The sequence below is a fragment of the Ovis aries genome, chromosome 8, assembly GCF_016772045.2.
Source record: "Ovis aries strain OAR_USU_Benz2616 breed Rambouillet chromosome 8, ARS-UI_Ramb_v3.0, whole genome shotgun sequence".
NCBI classification, from domain to species: Eukaryota; Metazoa; Chordata; class Mammalia; order Artiodactyla; family Bovidae; genus Ovis; species Ovis aries.
In genome coordinates, this window is record NC_056061.1 from 5,671,934 (window position 1) to 5,694,971 (window position 23,038).

The window sequence follows — 23,038 nt, forward strand, 5'->3', positions numbered from 1 at the left end:
ATTCTGATAGAGATTAAAATGAATCTATAAATTGCTTCCCTGGTGGCTCAGCAGTAAAGAATCCACCTGTCAGTGCAGGAGATGTGGGTTCAGTCCCGGGGTGAAGATCTTCTGGAGAAGGAAATGGCAACCCACTCCAGTATTCTTGTCTGGAAAATCCCATGGACAGAGGAGCCTGAAGGGCTACAGTCCATGGGTTTGCAAAGAGTCAGACAAGACTTGGCGACTGAGACTTTCACTATGTAAACTCCTACTCTATACAGTTGCAGCAGTCAAAATCTTCTTGCCTGGCACTTCAGTGCAAATTCATCACCAGGATAACAGTAGCTACCAATTTCATTTCTAGGGTAACAACCAATAAATATATCTTAAGTTTCTCTCAGAACCCATGTAATCAATTCTCCATATCTGCACAAATTTTTAAACAAAATATTTTACACATTCTCATTTTCAAAAAAGCATCATAACCGGAATACATAGACTTAAATCCAAAGGTTGCAATGTCATATGACAATAACACTTCATTTTATTTAAAAATTGATTCTAAACTAAAAAAATTATAGATAAAATTTGAGAAAGCAACTACCACCGCATAGTGGTACCAGACACCTGGGGTTCAAATCCTACATCCGCCACTTACTGGATGTGTGGCTTCTGCATGTTTCTAATGTCTCTGTGCTTCATTTTATTTGTGCAAAAAAAAATGTGAATAATAGTAAATGCAAGAATGATATGGCTTCATAGATGTAAAGCCCTTAGTGTCTGACACGTGTGCATGCAGGCCAAGTTGCTTCAGTCATGTCTGACTCTTTGTGACCCTATGGACTATAGCCCGCCTGGCTCCTCTGTCCATGGGATTCTCCAGGCAGGAACACGGCAGTGGGTTGCCATGCTCTCCTCCAGGGAATCTTCCCTACCCAGGGACTGAACTCTCGTCTCCTGTAGCTCCTGCATTGCAGGTGGATTCCTTACCACTGAGCCACCAGGGGAAGCCCCATAGTAAGCACTATAAATTGCATTTGTTATTACTGTAATTACTACTATTGTCAAATAATAAAAGAGACTGTCCATGAGCACTTAGGGGGAAAAAAGTGATGAGCATTAGAAGTCAAAATGTATTCAGAATGAATTACTTTTCTTTTATCTCATACAACAACTAATTCAAAAGATGTACAAATTTTGCCCATCTTTCTTTTTTGAAGTTTCAGTTTTTACCAGTGTAAAATAAGCATAAAGAAAGACTACTTCCATAATTAAAGAGGTTTTTTTTTAAGGGATGTAGGAAGATGAGGTATTAATTCAACAATTAAACAGCCTGAAGCCTTTAACTGTAAAGCACCTTGCTTCTTGCTGACTTATGACATATCATACAAGTTATTAAAGCAGTCAGACCGGCAAGAAAACGCCTTCAGCATTTCACAGAGCACAGACCCACCAAGGACTCAAGGCTCTAAGTGAAGGCTAAGAACAGGCCAGCAATATTACACTGCAATAAATGGCAGTTGTCAACAAAAAGAAAAAAAAATGGAAGCAGTAGTATCTAAAAAAGACAATATTTTACAACCTTGCTTGCTTTACATGTTAGATCTTGTCTTTTAACGTTTTCTGTAGACCCTAGATTTATCCATATGCCAACTGTACATATCCAAAGCACTGTTGTCTGGATAAAAAGTGTGTGAAGGTGCTTGTGTATGTATGCATTTTAAACAAAACCTGTTTTCTTTGACTCCTTAATCCTTTTCTTTAGATCCTCAATAACACTCTTTAGAACAACTCTGGTCTGCAGAAACACACAAGCACTGTCATCTAATGGCAGCTACCCATTTTAAGGCAGTCAGACAACTGTGGCATTCAAATACCTTTCTAAAGTGAAATCAATATCATACATTCAGGCATCATGACTCAGGTTCTAAAACCATCCATCACCATTATGCTCTCTTAAAAAATAAGTAATCACAAGAAAAACATTCCCTGAAATTCTTCCTGGAATTTCTCTTCAGTCTTGCTTACAGGATCCTAAACCTTTCCTGTCTTTCTCTTGTCGGTGGCATTCATCTTGGCTATCCTCTTTTACAACTTCTTTCTGTAAAAAATTATTTTAAATATTAAAAAACTCTATGTTTAAAAATATATTAATGGATTTTATCTGACACACTAATGTCATCAGTTACTTCTTGGTCTTTAATTAGATGATGAACTTCATATGGATTCTTTCTCATAAATTTGAAGGGGGAAAAAAAACAGCCACTCAATTCAATTTTGTTTATCCCTTCTCATTTCTAGCCACCAACTATCAGCCTAGTAGAATGATGGTAGAAGCCTGGGGTGACACTGGATTCTAGAACCTTCTAATCTTACTCACACACAACCTTTTTATAAAAAAGTAAAACAGCCCCAAAGGCATTCACATTTGGCATCTCCTCCACATAATCTTGTTTCTTAATTTCTTCTCCTAAAACCGCTGAAGCCCAGTGAAAGATTTAATGTCTCTTCCCTTTCCACTTCCCCCATTTAAGAAGGATTATTTGGCTCTGGACTCACCAATTCAGCAAAAACAATTAATTAACTTAAAGCAAGTTTAGATTGTGTCCTATGATATTGTCTCCATCTGTCATAAAAGAAAATTGCAAACCAAACTTACTAGCTATCATTTTCGATTGAGCTGATAAAGAGTAGTCAGTAAATATTCTTGTGAGCAGAGCTGGCTGCATAATTTGTGAGGTCCAGTGTAAAATGAAAGCACAAGTCCTTTTTCAAAATACTGGGGGATAAAATTGCTGTTGAAGTTATTAGAATATAAAGCTTTCTCCTTTCTTCCATAGTCTTTCTTTTGACTAGTTACAGTGTTTTTATTTGTTACTTAATGTCATTCTAAGCTAAAAAAAATTTTTAATCTAAAATTATTATTATAAATTAATAAACTGAATTAATATTAATTATATTTTTAAATCATTAAGAGTTTTACTCCTCATATTTATATTATGCAATAATAGTTTTTAAATACAAGAGGATTTAACTGCATGCATGCATACTCAGTCATGTCCAACTCTTTGCAACCCCACAGGCTATAGCCAGCCAGGCTCATCTGTCCATAGGATTTCCTAGACAAGAATACTGGCATGGGTTGCTATTTCCTCTTCCAGGGGATCTTTCTGACCCAGAGATAGAACCCGTATTTCCTGCCTCTCCTGCACTGGCAGATTCTTTACCACAAAACCACCTGGGAATCCCCTTAATTGATTGCAGATTCATCAAAATTACATAATCCATGTTTCATAGCTCATACATGCATTTTATTCTTAGCAAAAACTAGAAACACTGCATAAAACTAACTCAACTGTTTTTATTTCATTTCTTGGTAACAGCATATTCTATCAACACTCTCTACTTTTGGCTTACTAGTTAGTTAAGTGAAAGTCACTCAGTCATGTCTGAGTCTTTGTGACCCTATGGACTATAGCCTGCCAGGCTACTCTGTCCATGGAATTCTCCAGGTAATTCTACTGGAGTGGGTAGCCATTCCCTTCTCCAGGAGATCTTCCCAACCTGGGGATCAAACCCAGTTCTCCCTCACTGCAGGCGGATTCTTTACCATCTGAGCCACCAGGGAAGCCCATGAATACCGGAGTGGGTAGCCTATCCATTCTCCAGGGGATCTTCCTGAGCCAGGAATTGAACCAGGGTCTCCTGCATTGCAGGCAGATTCTTTACCAGCTGAGCTACCAGGGAAGCCCACTAGGTAGTTAAGGAGGACAATAAGAAAAATGAACTATCCCTTTCTATATTCTCTTTTCTTGCATAAGGACTTATCTAAAAGAAGGCAGGGAGTCAATTGAGGTTTCCACAGTCATTTTGCACTTCTTAGAATGCCACTGTCTTTTGTATTTCTGCAGTCTATTTTGTATTTCTTAGAATGCCATAGCCTTTTTTTCCCCCTTTGGCCACATCACATGGCTTGTGGCATCTAGGTCCCCCAACCAGGGATCAAACCTATGCTCCCTGCAGTGGAAGTGCAGAAACTTAACTACTGGATTGCTAGGCAAGTCACAACCATTGCCTGCCTTCTGCATTCTAAACAAGTTCTAGCTCAAAAAAAATGTGTTCTTGGGGCCACTGTCACCCCAACTTAGTCACAGACATAAAAAACATCCTATGTTTGTGTCTTGCTAAACTCCCATGCATCATGAATTTGCTGGAATTCTGTGCTCAGAGGACACTGTGAGCACTTCATGGAAGTGGAGTGACAAGGTGGATACACATATTAAATTTACCTACTCTGTTCATGCACACGCTCCATTGCCCCACCAGACTTCACTCACACAAGTTCAAAGATAAAATTATTAGTAATTTTAAGAAAGGGAGAGTAGAGTATTAAACCAAACATGGGCCTCCTAGGCACAGGGCCCGGTGTGACTGCACAGGACATAAAATTAGCCCTGCTTATAGACTTCTTAGGACAGAAAAGTTTCATTTTCCTTTAAAGAGAGGGAAGAATAGGAAGTTTGTTTATTCATATTCACTTTATGTTGAGTCCTAGGTTAAATCTTTCACATGCATACCTCATTTAATCACTAAACAAAACTTTGGGGTAGGTACTTTAATCCTCATTTATAAAAGGGGAAATTGGGGGGAAATTGGAGGTTTTAGAAGCTTAGGTGACTTGCCCAATACCTCTCAACTAAAAGGTGGTGGAATAAGGATTTAAACCCTGGTTTCATTGATTACCAAAGCCTGTTATATCCCACCACCTCCTTAAGAGCATTTGTTTTTAATTATAAATTTATTTTAATTATAAATTGTTTAAATTGTTACTTATATATAGCCCTTCTCCAGGGGATCTTCCCAACCCAGGGATCGAACCAAGTTTTTTGTGTCTCCTGCATTGCAGGTGGATTCTTTACCACTAATGCCACCTGCGAAGCCCCACTTACATATATATCACATACAATAAACACATATATGCTAACATGCCAATAAGAACAAGTATGAATTAAAACATGATTCACATGCTATTAAAAAATCTCATTTAGGCTTCTAGCTTTATATGACAGAGTAAGCATACACATACATTTACCTCCTTCTCCCAGTGAAGTGTCATTAACATGATAATAATGCTTTCTTTTTCCTGTGGTCATGTATGGATGTGAGAGTTGGACTGTGAAAAGGCTGAGCGCCAAAGAATTGATGCTTTTGAACTCTGGTGTTGGAGAAGACTCTTGAGAGTCCCTTGGACTGCAAGGAGATCCAACCAGTCCATTCTGAAGGAGATCAGCCCTGGGATTTCTTTGGAAGGAATGATGCTAAAGCTGAAACTCCAGTACTTTGGCCACCTCGTGCAAAGAGCTGACTCATTGGAAAAGACTCTGATGCTGGGAGGGATTGGGGGCAGGAGGAGAAGGGACAACAGAGGATGAGATGGCTGGATGGCATCACTGACTCGACGGACGTGAGTCTGAGTGAACTCCAGGAGTTGGTGATGGACAGGGAGGCCTGGCGTGCTGCAATTCATGGGGTCGCAAAGAGTCGGACACGACTGAGTGACTGAACTTAACTGAATGCTTTCTTTAAAAGATAAAAACTGTTGACTTCAAAGAACAGAGAATGGAAGCTGTTGGTGAAAAAGCAATCACCAAATAAAGAAAAACAATTGATAAAGAGAAACATGCAGTGTAAATCCATTTATAAAGTTAAAAAACAGGCAAAGCTAAATAATCAGTGTTTAGGAATACATACATACATACATATATATATATATATATATACACACACACACACACACACACACACACACTTTTTTTTTTTTTTTCAAAAGAAAAGGAATGATTAGCACAGCCCTCAGTGTAGGAACTACCTCTGGAGGGACAAGAATATGATTAAAGAAGAGAACACAGGGGCCTCTGTGGTGCTGCTGTTTCCTTTCTTACCTGGAGTGAAAGGAACAGGGTATTCATTTCATTATACATTTAAAATACATAATAATACTCTTGAATGTATAATGCATTTCTCCCAAAATATTATCTTTATAAAAAGATACTGCATTTATAAAATAACTACAAGAACGTATGTACAGGATAGTATTAGATAACAAGAAAACTTTTGGAGATTAAAATTTGATTGCCACATAAAAATTCAGGAGAAAACTTAGACAATAAATCTAAAGAAATCTCCCAGATTCCAATACCAGGAGACTGAAACAAGGGGGAAAAGAGAGATTCAAAGAATTATTCCAAGACATTTTATACCCAAGAATTCCAGGAGCAGAGAAAAAGGATTGAGGGGAAAATTATCACAGAAGTGCTCATTGATAATGTCCTCACAGATAAAGTCAGTCTTTACACCAAAAAGACTCATTCTGCACCCAGGACTTAGATACATCCTGGCAAAGAGTCATATGTCTGAGCATAAACAAAAAGCTACCCAGGAGAAAAGACAAGGGAATGAAAATCAAGAACATTAGCCATCTCATCAGAATCCAGGATGTGGAAACACAATAGAGCAAGGCTTTCAAAATTCCCAGGAAAAAATGATTTTTATTCCAGATTTCTGTTGCTGTACAGTCACTAAGTCATCTCTGACTCTTTGTGACCCCACGGACTGCAGCACACCAGGCTTTTCTGTCGTTCACTATCTCTTGGAATTTGGAATCAGCAAACTAAAATGGACTGGAATGGGTGAATTTAACTCAGATGACCATTACATCTACTACTGCGGGCAGGAATCCCTCAGAAGAAATGGAGTAGCCAACATGGTCAACAGAAGAGTCTGAAATGCAGCACTTGGATGCAATCTCAAAAACGACAGAATGATCTCTGTTCGTTTCCAAGGCAAACCATTCAATATCACACTAATCCAAGTCTATGTCCCAACCAGTAACGCTGAAGAAACTGAAGTTGAACGGTTCTATGAAGACCTACAAGACCTTTTAGAACTAACGCCCAAAAATGATGTCCTTTTCATTATAGGGGACTGGAATGCAAAAGAAAGAAGTCAAGAAACACCTGGAGTAAGAGGCAAATTTGGCCTTGGAATGCGGAATGAAGCAGGGCAAAGACTAATAGAGTATTGCCAAGAAAATGCACTGGTCATAGCAAACACCCTCTTCCAACAACACAAGAGAAGACTCTACACATGGACATCACCAGATGGTCAACACCGAAATCAGATTGATTATATTCTATGCAGCCAAAGATGGAGAAGCTCTATACAGTCAACAAAAACAAGACCAGGAGCTGACTGTGGCTCAGATCATGAACTCCTTATTACCAAATTCAGACTCAATTTGAAGAAAGCAGAGAAAACCGCTAGACCATTCAGGTATGACCTAAATCAAATTCCTTATGATTATACATTGGAAGTGAGAAAGAGATTTAAGGGCCTAGATCTGATAGATAGAGTACCTGATGAACTATGGAATGAGGTTTGTGACATTGTACAGGAGACAGGGATCAAGACCATCCCCATGGAAAAGAAATGCAAAAGAGCAAAATGGCTGTCTGGGGAAGTCTTACAAATAGCTGTGAAAAGAAGAGAGGTGAAAAGCAAAGGAGAAAAGGAAAGATATAAGCATCTGAATGCAGAGTTCCAAAGAATAGCAAGAAAAGATAAGAAAGCCGTCTTCAGCAATCAATGCAAAGAAATAGAGGAAAACAACAGAATGGGAAAGACTAGAGATCTCTTCAAGAAAATTAGAGATACCAAGGGAACATTTCATGCAAAGATGGGCTCGACAAAGGACAGAAATGGTATGGACCTAACAGAAGCAGAAGATATTAAGAAGAGGTGGCAAGAATACATGGAAGAACTGTACAAAAAAGATCTTCATGACCCAGATAATCACGATGGTGTGATCACTAATCTAGAGCCAGACATCCTGGAATGTGAAGTCAAGTGGGCCTTAGAAAGCATCACTACGAACAAAGCTAGTGGAAGCAATGGAATTCCAGTTGAGCTATTTCAAATCCTGAAAGATGATGCTGCAAAAGTGCTGCACTCAATATGCCAGCAAATTTGGAAAACTCAGCAGTGGCCACAGGACTGGAAAAGGTCCGTTTTCATTCCAAGCCCAAAGAAAGGCAATGCCGAAGAATGCTCAAACTACCGCACAATTGCACTCATCTCACACACTAGTAAATTAATGCTCAAAATTCTCCAAGCCAGGCTTCAGCAATACATGAACTGTGAACTTCCAGATGTTCAAGCTGGTTTTAGAAAAGGCAGAGGAACCAGAGATCAAATTGCCAACATCCACTGGATCATGGAAAAAGCAAGAGAGTTCCAGAAAAACATCTATTTCTGCTTTCTTGACTATGCCAAAGCCTTTGTGTGGATCACAATAAACTGTCGAGAATTCTTTAAGAGATGGGAATACCAGACCACCTGACCTGCCACTTGAGAAATCTGTATGCAGGCCAGGAAGCAACAGTTAGAACTGGACATGGAACAACAGACTGGTTCCAAATAAGAAAAGGAGTACATCAAGGCTGTACATTGTCACCCTGCTTGTTTAACTTCTATGCAGAGTACATCATGAGAAACGCTGGACTGGAAGAAACACAAGCTGGAATCAAGATTCCCGGGAGAAATATCAATAACCTCAGATATGCAGACGACACCACCCTTATGGCAGAAAGTGAAGAGGAGCTAAAAAGCCTCTTGATGAAAGTGAAAGAGGAGAGTGAAAAAGTTGGCTTGAAGCTCAACATTCAGAAAATGAAGATCATGGCATCTGGTCCCATCACTTCATGGGAAATAGATGGGGAAACAGTGGAAGCAGTGTCAGACTTTATTTTTTGGGACTCCAAAATCACTGCAGATGGTGATTGCAGCCATGAAATTAACAGAGCTTACTCCTTGGAAGAAAACTTATGACCAACCTTGATAGTATATTCAAAAGCTAAGACATTACTTTGCCAACTAAGGTCCATCTAATCAAGGCTATGGTTTTTCCTGTAGTCATGTACGGATGTGAGAGTTGGACTGTGAAGAAGGCTGAGCACCAAAGAATGGATGCTTTTGAACTGTGGTGTTGGAGAAGACTCTTGAGAGTCCCTTGGACTGCAAGGAGATCCAACCAGTCCATTCTGAAGGAGATCAACCCTGGGATTTCTTTGGAAGGAATGATGCTAAAGCTGAAACCCCAGTACTTTGCCACCTCATGTGAAGAGTTGACTAGTTGGAAAAGACTTTGATGCTGGGAGGGATTGGAGGCAGGAGAAGAAGGGGACGACAGAGGATGAGATGGCTGGATGGCATCACTGACTCGATGGCCGCAAGTCTGAGCGAACTCCAGGAGTTGGTGATGGACAAGGAGGCCTGGCATGCTGCGATTCACAGGGTCGCAAAGAGTCGGACACGACTGAGCGACTGAACTGAACTGATGTCTATTGAGTCAATAACGCCATCCAACCATCTCATCCTTTGTTGCCCCCTTCTCCTGCCCTCTATCAGGTTTTTATAGCCAACATAATAATCATTCATGAGGTCACAGTAAAAACATTTTCAAACATGTAAGGACTTGGAAGTTGACCTTAAATGCACTCTTTCTTAGTAATGAAAGAATTAATATCCAAAATGGACAAGCAGCTCATGTAGCTCAATGTCAGAAAAATAACCCAATCAAAACGTTAGCAGAAGACCTATGCAGACATTTTTCCCATACAGTTGGGAAAGACATACAGTTGGCTAACAAACATGACAAGATTCTCAACATCATTCATTAATTAGAGAAATGCAAATCAAAACCACAGTGAGGCATCATCTCACATCAGTCAGAATGGCCATCAAACAATAAGTCCACAAACAATAAATACTGGAAAAGGTGTGGGAAAAAGGGAACCCTCTTAGACTGTTGGTGGGAATGCAAACTGTTACAGCCACTACAGAGACCACTGTGGAGATTCCTTAAAAAACTAGGAATAAAACTACCATACAGTCCAGCAATCCCACTACTGGGCATGTACCCCCAAGGAAATCAGAACTAAAAAAGATACATGTACCCCAGTGTTCACTGCAGCACTACTTACAATAGCTAGGACATGGAAGCAACCTAGATGTCCATCAGCAGATGAATGGATAAGGAAGTTGTGGTACATGTACACAATGGAGTATTATTCTGCTATAAAAAGGAACAAATTTGAGTAAGTTCTAATGAGGTGGATGAACCTAGAGCCTATTATACAGAGTGAAGTAAGTCAGAAAGACAAATATTGTATATTAATGCATATATATGGAATCCAGAAAGATGGCACTGATGATCCTACATGCAGGGCAGCAAAGGAGACACAGACATTAAGAACAGACTTTTGGACTCAGTGGGAGGAGGTGGTGGGATGATTTGAGAGAATAGCATTGAAACATACACATTACCATTTGTAAAATAGACAGCCAATAGCTGTTTGATGTATGATGCAGGGCACACAAAGCCAGTGCCCTGTGACAACCTGGAGGAATGGGGTGGCGAGGGAGGTGTGAGAGGGGCTCAGGATGGAGAGGTCACGTGTTTGTCTATGGCTGCTTTATACTGATGTATGGCTGAAACCATCACAACGTTGTAAAGTAATTATCCCCCAAATAAAACAAGTTTAAGAAAACAGAAAAGTATCCAATCAAAATGAAAAAAGAAGGCTACCCCTGTAACTGGTGGGTTACAGTCCATGGTATCACAAAGAATCAGACACAATTGAGTGACTAACATTGACAGTGACTGCTGCTGCTGCTAAGTCGCTTCAGTTGTGTCTGACTCTGTGTGACCCCATAGATGGCAGCCCATCAGGCTCCCCCATCCCTGGGATTCTCCAGGCAAGAACACTGGAGTGGGCTGCCATTTCCTTCTCCAATGCATGAAAGTAAAAAGTGAAAGTGAAGTCGCTCAGTCGTGTCTGACTCTTCGCAACCCCATGGACTGCAGCCTACCAGGATCCTCCATCCATGGGATTTTCCAGGCAAGAGTACTGAAGTGGGGTGCCATCACCTTCTCCATTAGTTCAGTTCAGTTCAGTCATGTCCGACTCTTTGCGACCCCATAAATTGCAGCACATCAGGCCTCCCTGTCCATCACCAACTCCCGGAGTTCACTCAGATTCACGCCCATCGAGTCAGTGATGCAATCCAGTCATCTCATTTTCTGTCGTCCCTTTCTCCTCCTGCCCCCAATCCTTCCCAGCATCAAAGTCTTTTCCAATGAGTCAGCTCTTCACATGAGGTGGCCAAAGTATTGGAGTTTCAGCTTTAGCATCAGTCCTTCCAAAGAAATCCCAGGGCTGATCTCCTTCAGAATGGACTGGTTGGATCTCCTTGCAGTCCAAGGGACTCTCAAGAGTCTTCTCCAACACCACAGTTCAAAAGCATCAATTCTTCGGTGCTCAGCTTTCTTCACAGTCCAACGCTCATATCCATACATGACCCCTGGAAAAACCATAGCCTTGACTAGACAGACCTTTGTTGGCAAAGTAATGCCTCTGCTTTTGAATATGCTATCTAGGTTGGTCATAACTTTCCTTCCAAGGAGTAAATGTCTTTTAATTTCATGGCTGCAATCACCATCTGCAGTGATTTTGGAGCCCAAAAAAATAAAGTCTGACACTGCTTCCACTGTTTCCCCATCTATTTCCCATGAAGTGATGGGACCGGATGCCGATCTTTGTTTTCTGCATGTTGAGCTTTAAGCCAACTCTTTCACTCTCCACGTTCACTTTCATCAAGAGGCTTTTAGTTCCTCTTCACTTTCTGCCATAAGGGTAGTGTCATCTGCATATCTGAGGTCATTGATATTTCTCCTGGCAATCTTGATTCCAGCTTGTGCTTCTCCAGCCCAGCGTTTCTCATGATGTACTCTGCATAGAAGTTAACTTTTGGACTCTGTGGGAGAGGGAGAGGGTGGGATGATTTGGGAGAATGGCATTGAAACATGTATACTATCATGTAAGAAACGAATCACTAGTCTAAGTTCAATACAGGATACAGGATGCTTGGGGCTGGTGCACTGGGATGACCCAGATAGATAATATGGAGAGGGTGCTGGGAGGGGGGTTAGGGTTGGGAACTCACGTACGCCTGTGGTGGATTCATGTCAATGTATGGCAAAACCAATACAGTATTGTAAAGTAAAAATATTAAAAATTTTTTAAAAAAGAAGTTAAATAAGCAGGGTGACAATATACAGCCTTGACGTACTCCTTTTCCTATTTGGAACCAGTCTGTTGTTCCATGTCCAGTTCTAACTGTTGCTTCCTGACTTGCATATAGGTTTCTCAAGAGGCAGGTCGGGTGGTCTGGTATTCCCATCTCTTAAAGAATTCTCCACAGTTTCTTGTGATCCACACAGTCAAAGGCTTTGGCATAGTCAAGAAAGCAGAAATAGATGTTTTTCTGGAACTCTCTTGCTTTTCCATGATCCAGTGGATGTTGGCAATTTGATCTCTGGTTCCTCTGCCTTTTCTAAAACCAGCTTGAACATCAGGAAGTTCACGGTTCACGTACTGCTGAAGCCTGGCTTGGAGAATTTGAGCATTTCTTTACTAGTGTGTGAGATGAGTGCAATTGTGCGGTAATTTGAGCATTCTTTGGCATTGCCTTTCTTTGGGATTGGAATGAAAACTGACCTTCTCCATAGGGCCCCTCAAAATAGTGATCTCCAACTCAAGAGAACAGTGAAGGGAAGTGATGGCCACACAGCTGTCCTAGAGAGTCCTCGTGGAGATGGCAGCTAGGAGACAGGGATTTGGGACAGAAAGACTTGGGGAAAAATTGAGAATATGTAGAATAAATAACATGGAAGGGAGCTAGGAAAAACTTGTTGATAAAACAAAGGCACTTGGTGTGTAAAAAGGAAAATCTATTTGAACTTGACACAAAGAGCATTCTCCATCGTGGCAGAGTAGTAATAACTTGTACTCCAAGGCAAGGACATGTACTACTAGCTGTTACTTGACTCTACAGTGAACAAATATGCATGGGCACCTGTGTTGGCTCTGGCCCTCTAGGAAGCAGTGGTCAAGGCAGAGTTAGAATGGCAAGAGATGTCTTGGGTGAAGATGCCTACAAAAGACAAAGGGGAGAAGGAGTAGGAGTAGGCACGATAAGCTTTCAACACCTAATGTAGGGCTGATGCCTGTGAAAAAGGGAGAAAGAGGCTTGGATAGGAAGAGCCCAGACTAGTACCACTTGAGACACTCTCAGCCAGCCCAACGGGAAGTTACAAAGCAAAAATTTCCCTTTGCATGAGTTTCATGTTGGGCAGGAATGGCCAGTACCTAGAACCGCCACTGTGCTCAACCCTGGCAATCAGGGAAAGTATGTCCTCTGCGCAAAGGAAGTACTGCTGACTGCCCTCCTTGCTTGAGAAACTCTCTTTAAAAATAGACCTGAGTGGCCTGGTACACTTCTTCCAGTATATGCAACACACTCACCCAGACCTCAAAGGCTACCACCTCAAGGCTGCATCCAATTACTGCATCAGCTCAAAATCCAGGTTTTGTTTCATTTTGTTCTGTTTTTTTTTTCTTTTTTCAGTAATATGCCCATGTCCAGATGTAGTCTAGTCATTTACCAAATACAAACCAAAAAAGCAGTTCTTACCCAATATACTCAGCAGTATTGGAGGTACAGGGTAATCACAATAAAAGATACATGATTATCAAATATCTTTAGTAACATAAAATACACTTTACATGGAAAACTTCATGAAGTGCACTCACATAGCTTATCTTCTAATTTATGTTTAAATAACATGGTTGTGGTGCTGAGTACCTCTTGACATCATCAATGGTAACAGAGATTGGTCTTCCTAGTGTCCTAGGCTTCTCACTCTTCTTCATGAGGGCAATTATATTCTGCATCAAGCTTTAGTAGAGGAAACAAATGCAGGTTCACGGACCATGATAATGGATAAACCAGACAGAAAGCATCAAATATAAGTGATTATGTATCTTTAAAATGATTTAATATGGGGCATATTTCATGAGATGGACTTCCCTGCTGGCTCAGACAGTAAAGCATCTGCCTACGATGCAGGAGACCTGGGTTTGATCCCTGGGTTGGGAAGATCCCCTGGAGAAGGAAATGGCAACCCACTCCAGTACTCTTACCTGGAAAATCCCATGGGGTCACAAAGAGTCGGACAAGACTGAGCGACTTCATTTTTTTTCTTTCTTTCATGAGATAAAACTTTGATATTCATACTTCTAAAAACTAACCTTAAATTTGAAAAAAACATGATCCTATACTGTACAGATTTCCAGAACTCGTAAGTGTCTCCATTAGCCAATCTAGAAGCCCTCAGTTCTGCTGTCTCCTTGTCCATTTTCCTCACAGGCGTCTGGACTGGCCCTTCAGAGGTTTCTTTTTTGTTCATTGTCCTCCTTGAAAGTGATAGTGAAAGTGTTTGTTGCTCAGTCATATCCAACTCTTTGAGACCCCATGGACTGTAGCCTGCCAGGATTTTCTGTCCATGGAATTATTCCAGGCAAGAATGCTGGTGTGGGTTGCCATTTCCTTCTCCAGGGGATCTATCTCTAAATGAGGCTATAAAGCTTTCCCAGCAATGTACGTTTGTAGATTTGCAAATTGCTTTAGAGGTTAAGGGCTTCCCTTGTGGCTCAGCTGGTAAAGAATACGCCTACAATGTGGGAGACCTGGGATGTGGGAGACCTGGGTTTGATCCCTGGGTTGGGAAGATCCCCTGGAGAAGGGAAAGGCTACCCACTCCAGTATTCTGGCCTGGAGAATTCCAAGGACTATACAGTCCATGGGGCTGCAAAGAGTCGGACACGACTGAGTGACTCACTTTCATTTTCTTTCTTAGAGGTTAAAAAAAAAAAAAATCACAGGGTTTTCTAAGCCTAACGTGTGGATCATTTGTAATAGTATTCCCTGAAAAATTTAGTAGGATTCTAGTCTTATAGTTTTTAAGGGATGAACTCAGCCAAAGATTTCATCAAAAATTGCTTCAAGACTCGAGGACTGGCGTCTATCTCACAGCGTCTGTAACTCTGCCTCAAGCACTGGCAGCTACAAGAAGTCAGCTGAGACTTGGGGACAAGGCAACCCTTAATCTCATCTTCGCAGCCAGACTGGTTCCCACAGTCTAACAGGGCTGCTTGAAAAGGTCTGTGGCCCTATTCTTATCGCCTGCTAAAACTGACAGTTCTTTAATTGCCTGAATTTGTATTCCAGAATCAGTTTACTTCTTCAGTCCTGTGAGGCCTCAAATTACCAGAACCCCAGTCATCTGAGATTGCCTCAGGCGCAGAGTCCCTCATCAAAATTGCATTTCTCTCCATCTCTACTTGCAACTAGCTAGTTCTAACCTCAGCTCTCCTTGTTGTTGCAGGGCCTTTTAAAAGAGGTCAGAAGCAGCCAACAGGCATTTATTTTTTTTCCCACCATTTCCCTGAAGTTTTTGGCTCACCTGGGCCATAATCTGCCCATCCAAGTGTCAGATATTCGTTTTGCCAGTTTTGTCACATCATAAAAAATGTGACCCTATTTATATTCTGCAGTGTCCATATGCTTAAAACTGTCAAATAAATGTGCCTATTTAAGTTTCTGTTGTACGTAGTATTCTACTTTCATATACCAAACTTTGTTAGGGTATAGATTCAGCTGCATGAAATAGAAAGCTGAATTAACATACCTTTAAAAAGACAGAAGATAATTTCTTTCTTCCACATAGGAGCAAGATAGAAGAGGGAGGGATAAACAATACAGCCCCTTCCTTTAAGGACATGTCTTTGGAAGTCATTTTCCCTCACAATTTCCAGGCTAGTACATAATCGCATGGCCATCGTTCAGTGACAGGAAAGCTGGGAAATGAATGGTTGTATGCCCTGCTTTAAAAAAAAAAAAAAAAAAAGGCGTTCTGCTACTAGAGAGAGAAAAAAAAAAAAAATCAGGGACAACTAGTCTCCTTTACTACTCTTTCCCAAGTTTTTCCCCCTGTTTAATGGAGGATGTCCAAACTAATTCTCCAAAGACAGAATTTTGCCCATAATTCACTTCAAGACTGACGATGAATCCTTACTGCATAAAAAACCAGTACCTCAATGTCCTGAATTTCAAGTCTCCTTAATCACACTTCCTTCAAAATCAACTTCAAATCCCATCTCTTTCATAAAATCTCAGGTTGTTCTGACCCAAACTCTCCATTCTCTGCACTCTCAATGATGCAGTTTACCATTTGATTTTTCCCTACTTTTTAATATGTCTATTTTCTCTAAAAACAGTGATCTTACACTCATTACAAGAAAGTTCACTGATTTATCATCATTTTTTTGCCCCACTATATGGAACTAAAAAGCCTCTTGATGAAAGTGAAAGAGGAGAGTGAAAAAGTTGGCTTAAAGCTCAACATTCAGAAAACGAAGATCATGGCATCCAGTCCCATCACTTCATGGGAAATAGATGGGAAACAGTGGAAACAGTGTCAGACTTTATTTTGGGGGGCTCCAAAATCACTGCAGATGGTGACTTCAGCCATGAAATTAAAAGACATTTACTCCTTGGAAGAAAAGCAATGACCAACCTAGATAGTATATTCAAAAGCACAGACATTACTTTGCCGACTAAGGTCCGTCTAGTCAAGGCTATGGTTTTTCCAGTAGTCATGTATGGATGTGAGAGTTGGACTGTGAAGAAGGCTGACTGCCAAACAATTGATGCTTCTGAACTGCGGTATTGGAGAAGACTCTTGAGAGTTCCTTGGACTGCAAGGAGATCCAACCAGTCCATTCTGAAGGAGATCAGCCCTGGGTGTTCTTTGGAAGGAATGATGCTAAAGCTGAAACTCCAGTACTTTGGCCACTTCATGCGAAGAGTTGACTCATTGGAAAAGACTCTGATGCTGGGAGGGATTGGGGGCAGGAGGAGAAGGGGACGACAGAGGATGAGATGGCTGGATGGCATTATGGACTCGATGGACATGAATCTGAGTGAACTCCGAGAGTTGGTGATGGACAGGGAGGCCTGGCGTGCTGCGGTGCATGGGGTTGCAAAGAGTCAGAAACAACTGAGCAACTGAACTGAATTGAACTGAACTGATATATTAAGGTATTAATAGTCTTTCGTTGTTCAGTCACTCAATTGTGTCTGACTCTTTGTGACCCCATGGACTGCAGCATGCCAAGTTTCCCTGTCCATCACCAACTCCGGGAGCTTACTCAAATTCATGTCAAAACCATAGTTTGACTAACGGACCTTTGTGGGCAAAGTATCTGTGATTTTTAATACACTGCTTACGTTTGTCGTAGCTTTTCTTCCAAGGAGCCTTTTAATTTCATGGATCAGAATTCTGTCGAACACACAGGAATTATAGGAGCAGTAACCAAAAAATATAAGGAAGAATCTTTATTTTCTCTGATGCCATGGTTTGGTAAATGTACTGTTTGGGGTTGGGTTCCTCATACGAGTAAATTTCTTAGAGTTCACAAAGACATTCAGTTAAGGACAGTCACTCAGTGGTGTCCATCTCTTTGATACCCCATGAACTGCAGCACACCAGGCCTCCCTGTCCATCACCAACTCCTGGAGTCCACCCAAACCCATGTCTATTGAGTCGGTGATGCCATCCAACCATCTTATCCTCTGTCATCCCCTTCTCCTCCTGCCCTAAATCTTTCCCAGCATCAGAGATTTTTCCAATGAGTCAGCTCTTCACATCAGGTAGCCAAATTATTGGAGTTTCAGCTTCAACATCAGTCCTTCCAGTGAACACCCAGGACTGATCTGCTTTAGGATGGACTGGTTGGATCTCCTTGCAGTCCAAGGGACTCAGAGTCTTCTCCAACACCACAATTCAAAAGCATCAATTCTGCACTCAGCTTTCTTTATAGTCCAACTCTCACATCCATACATGACTACTGGAAAAACCATTGCCTTGACTAGCTAGACCTTTGTTGGCAAAGTAATGTCTCTGCTTTTGAATATGCTATCTAGGTTGGTCATAATTTTCCTTTCAAGGAGTAAGCGTCTTTTAATTTCATGGCTGCAATCACCGTCTACAGTGATTTTGGAGCCCAGAAAAATAAAGTCTGACACTGTTTCCACTGTTTCCCATCTATTTCCCATGAAATGATGGGACTGGATGCCACAATTTAGTTTTCTGAATGTTGGGCTTTAAGCCAACTTTTTCACTCTCCTCTTTCACTTTCATCAAGAGGCTCTTTAGTTCTTCTTCATTTTCTGCCATAAGGGTGGTGTCATCTGCATATCTGAGGTTATTGATATTTCTCCCAGCAAGCTTGATTCCAGCTTGTGTTTCTTCCAGTCCAGCATTTCTCATGATGTATTCTGCATAGAAGTTAGGTAAGTAGGGTAACAATATATAGCCTGACCTACTCCTTATCCTCTTTGGAAGCAGTCTATTGTTCCATGTCCAGTTCTAACTGTTGCTTCCTGACTTGCATATAGGTTTCTCAAGAGGCAGGTCATGTGGTCTGGTATTCCCATCTCTTAAAGAATTCTCCACAGTTTATTGTGATCCACACAGTCAAAGGCTTTGGCATAGTCAATAAAGCAGAAATAGGTGTTCTTCTGGAATTCTCTTGCTTTTTCAATGATCCAGCAGATGTTGGCAATTTGATTTCTGGTTCCTCTGCTTTTTCTAAAACCAGCTTGAACATCTGGAAGTTCATGGTTTACATATTGCTGAAACCTGGCTTGGAGAATTTTAGGCATCACTTTCCTAATGTGAAAGATGAGTGCAATTGTGCAGTAGTTTGAACATTCTTTGGCATTGCCTTTCTTTGGGATTGGAATGGAAAATGACCTCTTCCAGCCCTGTGGCCACTGCTGAGTTTTCCAAATTTGCTGGCATATTGAGTGCAGCACTTTCACAGCATCATCTTTCAGGACTTGAAATAGCTCAACTGGAATTCCATCACCTCCATGAGCTTTGTTCATAGTAATGCTTCCTAAGGCCCACTTGACTTCACATTCCAGGATGTCTGGCTCTAGGTGAGTGGTCACACCATCATGATTATCTGTGTCATGAAGGTCTTTTTGTACAGTTCTTCTGTATATTCTTGCCACCTCTTCTTTTTTTTTCCTATTCTTTATGTTTTATTTAAGAATTCATATGTATATATAAATTCATGAGGTGTTTTCCTTTAAATATCTGTGACTGGAAGAAATGACAACATATATCACAAAGGGCTGACATCCTTAATATATATGTCAATTTTAAACAGACACCACAGTTCAAAAGCATCAGTTCTTCATTGCTCAGCTTTCTTCACAGTTCAATTCTCACATCCATGACCACTGGAAAAACCATAGCCTTGACTAGATGGACCTTTGTTGGCAAAGTAATGTCTCTGCTTTTGAATATGCTGTCTAGGTTGGTCACAACTTTCCTTCCAAGGAGTAAGGGTCTTTTAATTTCATGGCTGCAATCACCATCTGCAGTGATTTTGGAGCCCAAAAAAAAAAAAAAGTCTGACACTGTTTCCACTGTTTCCCCATCTATTTCCCATGAAGTGATGGGACCAGATGCCATGATCTTCGTTTTCTGAATGTTGAGCTTTAAGCCAACTTTTTCACTCTCCTCTTTCACTTTCATCAAGAGGCATTTTAGTTCCTCTTCACTTTCTGCCATAAGGATAGTGTCACCTGCATATCTGAGGTGATTGATATTTCTCCTGGCAATCTTGATTCCAGCTTGTGCTTCTTCCAGCCCAGTGTTTCTCATGATGTATTCTGCATATAAGTTAAATAAGCAGGGTGACAATATGCAGCCTTGGCGTACTCCTTTTCTTTTTTTTTTTTTTTTATTTTTACTTTATTTTACAATACTGTATTGGTTTTGCCATACATTGACATGAATCCACCACAGGTGTACATGCGATCCCAAACATGAACCCCCCTCCCACCTCCCTCCCCACAACATCCCTCTGGGTCATCCCCGTGCACCAGCCCCAAGCATGCTGTATCCTGCATTGGACATAGACTGGTGATTCGATTCTTACATGATAGTATACATGTTTCAATGCCATTCTCCCAAATCATCCCACCCTCGCCCTCTCCCTCTGAGTCCAAAAGTCCACTCTACACATCTGTGTCTCTTTTGCTGTCTTGCATACAGGGTCATCATTGCCATCTTTCTAAATTCCATATATATGTGTTAGTATACTGTATTGGTGTTTTTCTTTCTGGCTTACTTCACTCTGTATAATCGGCTCCAGTTTCATCCATCTCATCAGAACTGATTCAAATGTATTCTTTTTAACGGCTGAGTAATACTCCATTGTGTATATGTCCCACGGCTTTCTTATCCATTCATCTGCTGATGGACATCTAGGTTTTTTCCATGTCCTGGCTAGTATAAACAGTGCTGCGATGAACATTGGGCTACATGTGTCTCTTTCAATTCTGGTTTCCTTGGTGTGTATGCCCAGAAGTGGGATTGCTGGGTCATAAGGTAGTTCTATTTCCAGTTTTTTAAGGAATCTCCACACTGTTCTCCATAGTGGCTGTACTAGTTTGCATTCCCACCAACAGTGTAGGAGGGTTCCCTTTTCTCCACACCCTCTCCAGCATTTATTGCTTGCAGATTTTTGGATTGCAGACATTCTGACTGGTGTAAAGTGGTACCTCATTGTGGTTTTGATTTGCATTTCTCTAATAATGAGTGATGTTGAGCATCTTTTCATGTGTTTGTTAGCCAACTGTATGTTTTCTTTGGAGAAATGTCTATTTAGTTCTTTGGCCCATTTTTTGATTGGGTCGTTTATTTTTCTGGAATTGAGTTGCATAAGTTGCTTGTATACTTTTGACAAAGGAGTCAAGAATATACAATGGAGTAAAGACAATCTCTTTAACAAGTGATGCTGGGAAAACTGGTCAACCACTTGTAAAAGAATGAAACTAGATCACTTTCTAACACCGCACACGAAAATAAACTCAAAATGGATTAAAGATCTAAATGTAAGACCAGAAACTATAAAACTCCTAGAGGAGAACGTAGGCAAAACACTCTCCGACATAAATCACAGCAGGATCCTCTATGACCCACCTCCCAGAATTCTGGAAATAAAAGCAAAAATAAACAAATGGGATCTAATTAAAATTAAAAGCTTCTGCACCACAAAGGAAAATATAAGCAAGGTGAAAAGACAGCCTTCTGAATGGGAAAAAATAATAGCAAATGAAACAACTGACAAACAACTAATCTCAAAAATACACAAGACACCTCTTCTTAGTATCTTCTGCTTCTGTTAGGTCCCTACCATTTCTGTCCTTTATTGAACTCATCTTTGCATAAAATGTTCCTTTGGTATCTCTAATTTTCTTGACGAGATCTTCCATCTTTCCCATTCTATTGTTTTCCTCTATTTCCTTGCACTGATCACTGAGGAAGGCTTCCTATCTCTCCTTGCTATTCTTTGGATCTCTACCCACTAAATCAAATGGGTATATCTTTCCTTTTCTCCTTTGCTTTTTGCTTCCCTTCTTTTCACAGCCATTTGTAAGGCCTCCTCAGACAGCCATTTTGCTTTTTTGCATTTCTTTTTCTTGGGGATGGTCTTGATTCCTGTCTCCTGTACAATGTCACAAACCTCCATCCATAGTTCATCAGGCACTCTGTCTATCAGATCTAGCCCCTTAAATCTATTTCTCACTTCCATTGTACAGTCATGTTTGATTTAAGTCATATTTGATTTGATTTAGGTCATACCTGAATGGTCTAGTGGTTTTCTCCACTTTCTTCAATTTCAATTTGAAGACATTACTTCTTTTTAAAAACATGTATTTCTACTCTTCTTAAAATAAAATATTATAAAAATTAGCAATAAATATTAGAAAATGTAAACATGAAAGTAAAAGTATCTCTAATTCCTTTTAGAATAGATTATACCTAAAAATACTTTAGTATATATTCTTCAATAAAAGATATGATTTCAAACACATTTCAATGAGAATTATATGCACAGTGTTCAAACTGTTAGAAAATTATTAATAGAATTGTCCAAACAGCTTTAATGATCTTTCTTATTAGTATCTAAGAGGACTTCATGAAGCCTGCAAACATTCTTCCTGCTATACTACTCTTACCAAGGCTTATGTTTTAGATGATTTTATGTTTCCAGGGTTTTCAACAGACAAATGCTTGGCTTTCAGAGGTATAATGACATATCACCTACAGTCATAAAACAAATCATACAGTATTTTATGTGTTTCATTCTTCTGCTCTACAGTTTGAAAGCATCAATATATAAATTTTCAAGAAAAAAGAGATACCTACACTATAAACTTATATTTATATGCTTCAATGTATTTTATGGTCTTCACAATTCTTGGTAAGAAACAATGAGCTATATTCTCTTGACTTTCAAATAAAGCATTCCAAAAATACATTTTCCCTTTAGAATATTAATCATTAAGTTATATTTTTCCCTTCTTATCTACATCACAGAGTCATGGTGAAAATAAATGAGAAATAAATTTTAAAAAAATTTGAGCTCTTGGAAGGAATAGTATCTTATAAATGTGAAGTATTATGTTATTTACAAATTCAAGATTTATTTTGAAGTATAAGTCACCCTACCATTATCCTGCATATAGACAGATATTTCTCAGAATCATTACTTTCCATATCAATAAAAATAAAGGCATTGATTGCTTCACTTTTCTCTATACAGGATTCTCAGATCCAAAGTGTTTCGCTGAAATGATCTTTTCTCCGTATTGAAAAATAGTGCATCCCACTGAAAATGAAGGACCACCCACTGTTTTCAAAGGGAGAAATTACAGGCATGAAGATTACTCATGAAAAACTCAGAAAGGAATCCACTTATAATTGGCAGAAGAATTGCAAAATGAACACTAGGTGTAGCATAATATCAAGAAGAATTACTATCCTGATAAATAGCTCCATTCTTTTATTTTTGACTTATCAAACTATTATTGCTAACTTAATATTTTCTACATTGGCATTTGGCAGTATTAGAAACCCAGAGAAAAAACTGAATAATTATTAAATCCAGGTGATAACTACATAGACGTTTGCTTAATCACTCACTTTTGTGTAGTTTTTTAAACTGTCATA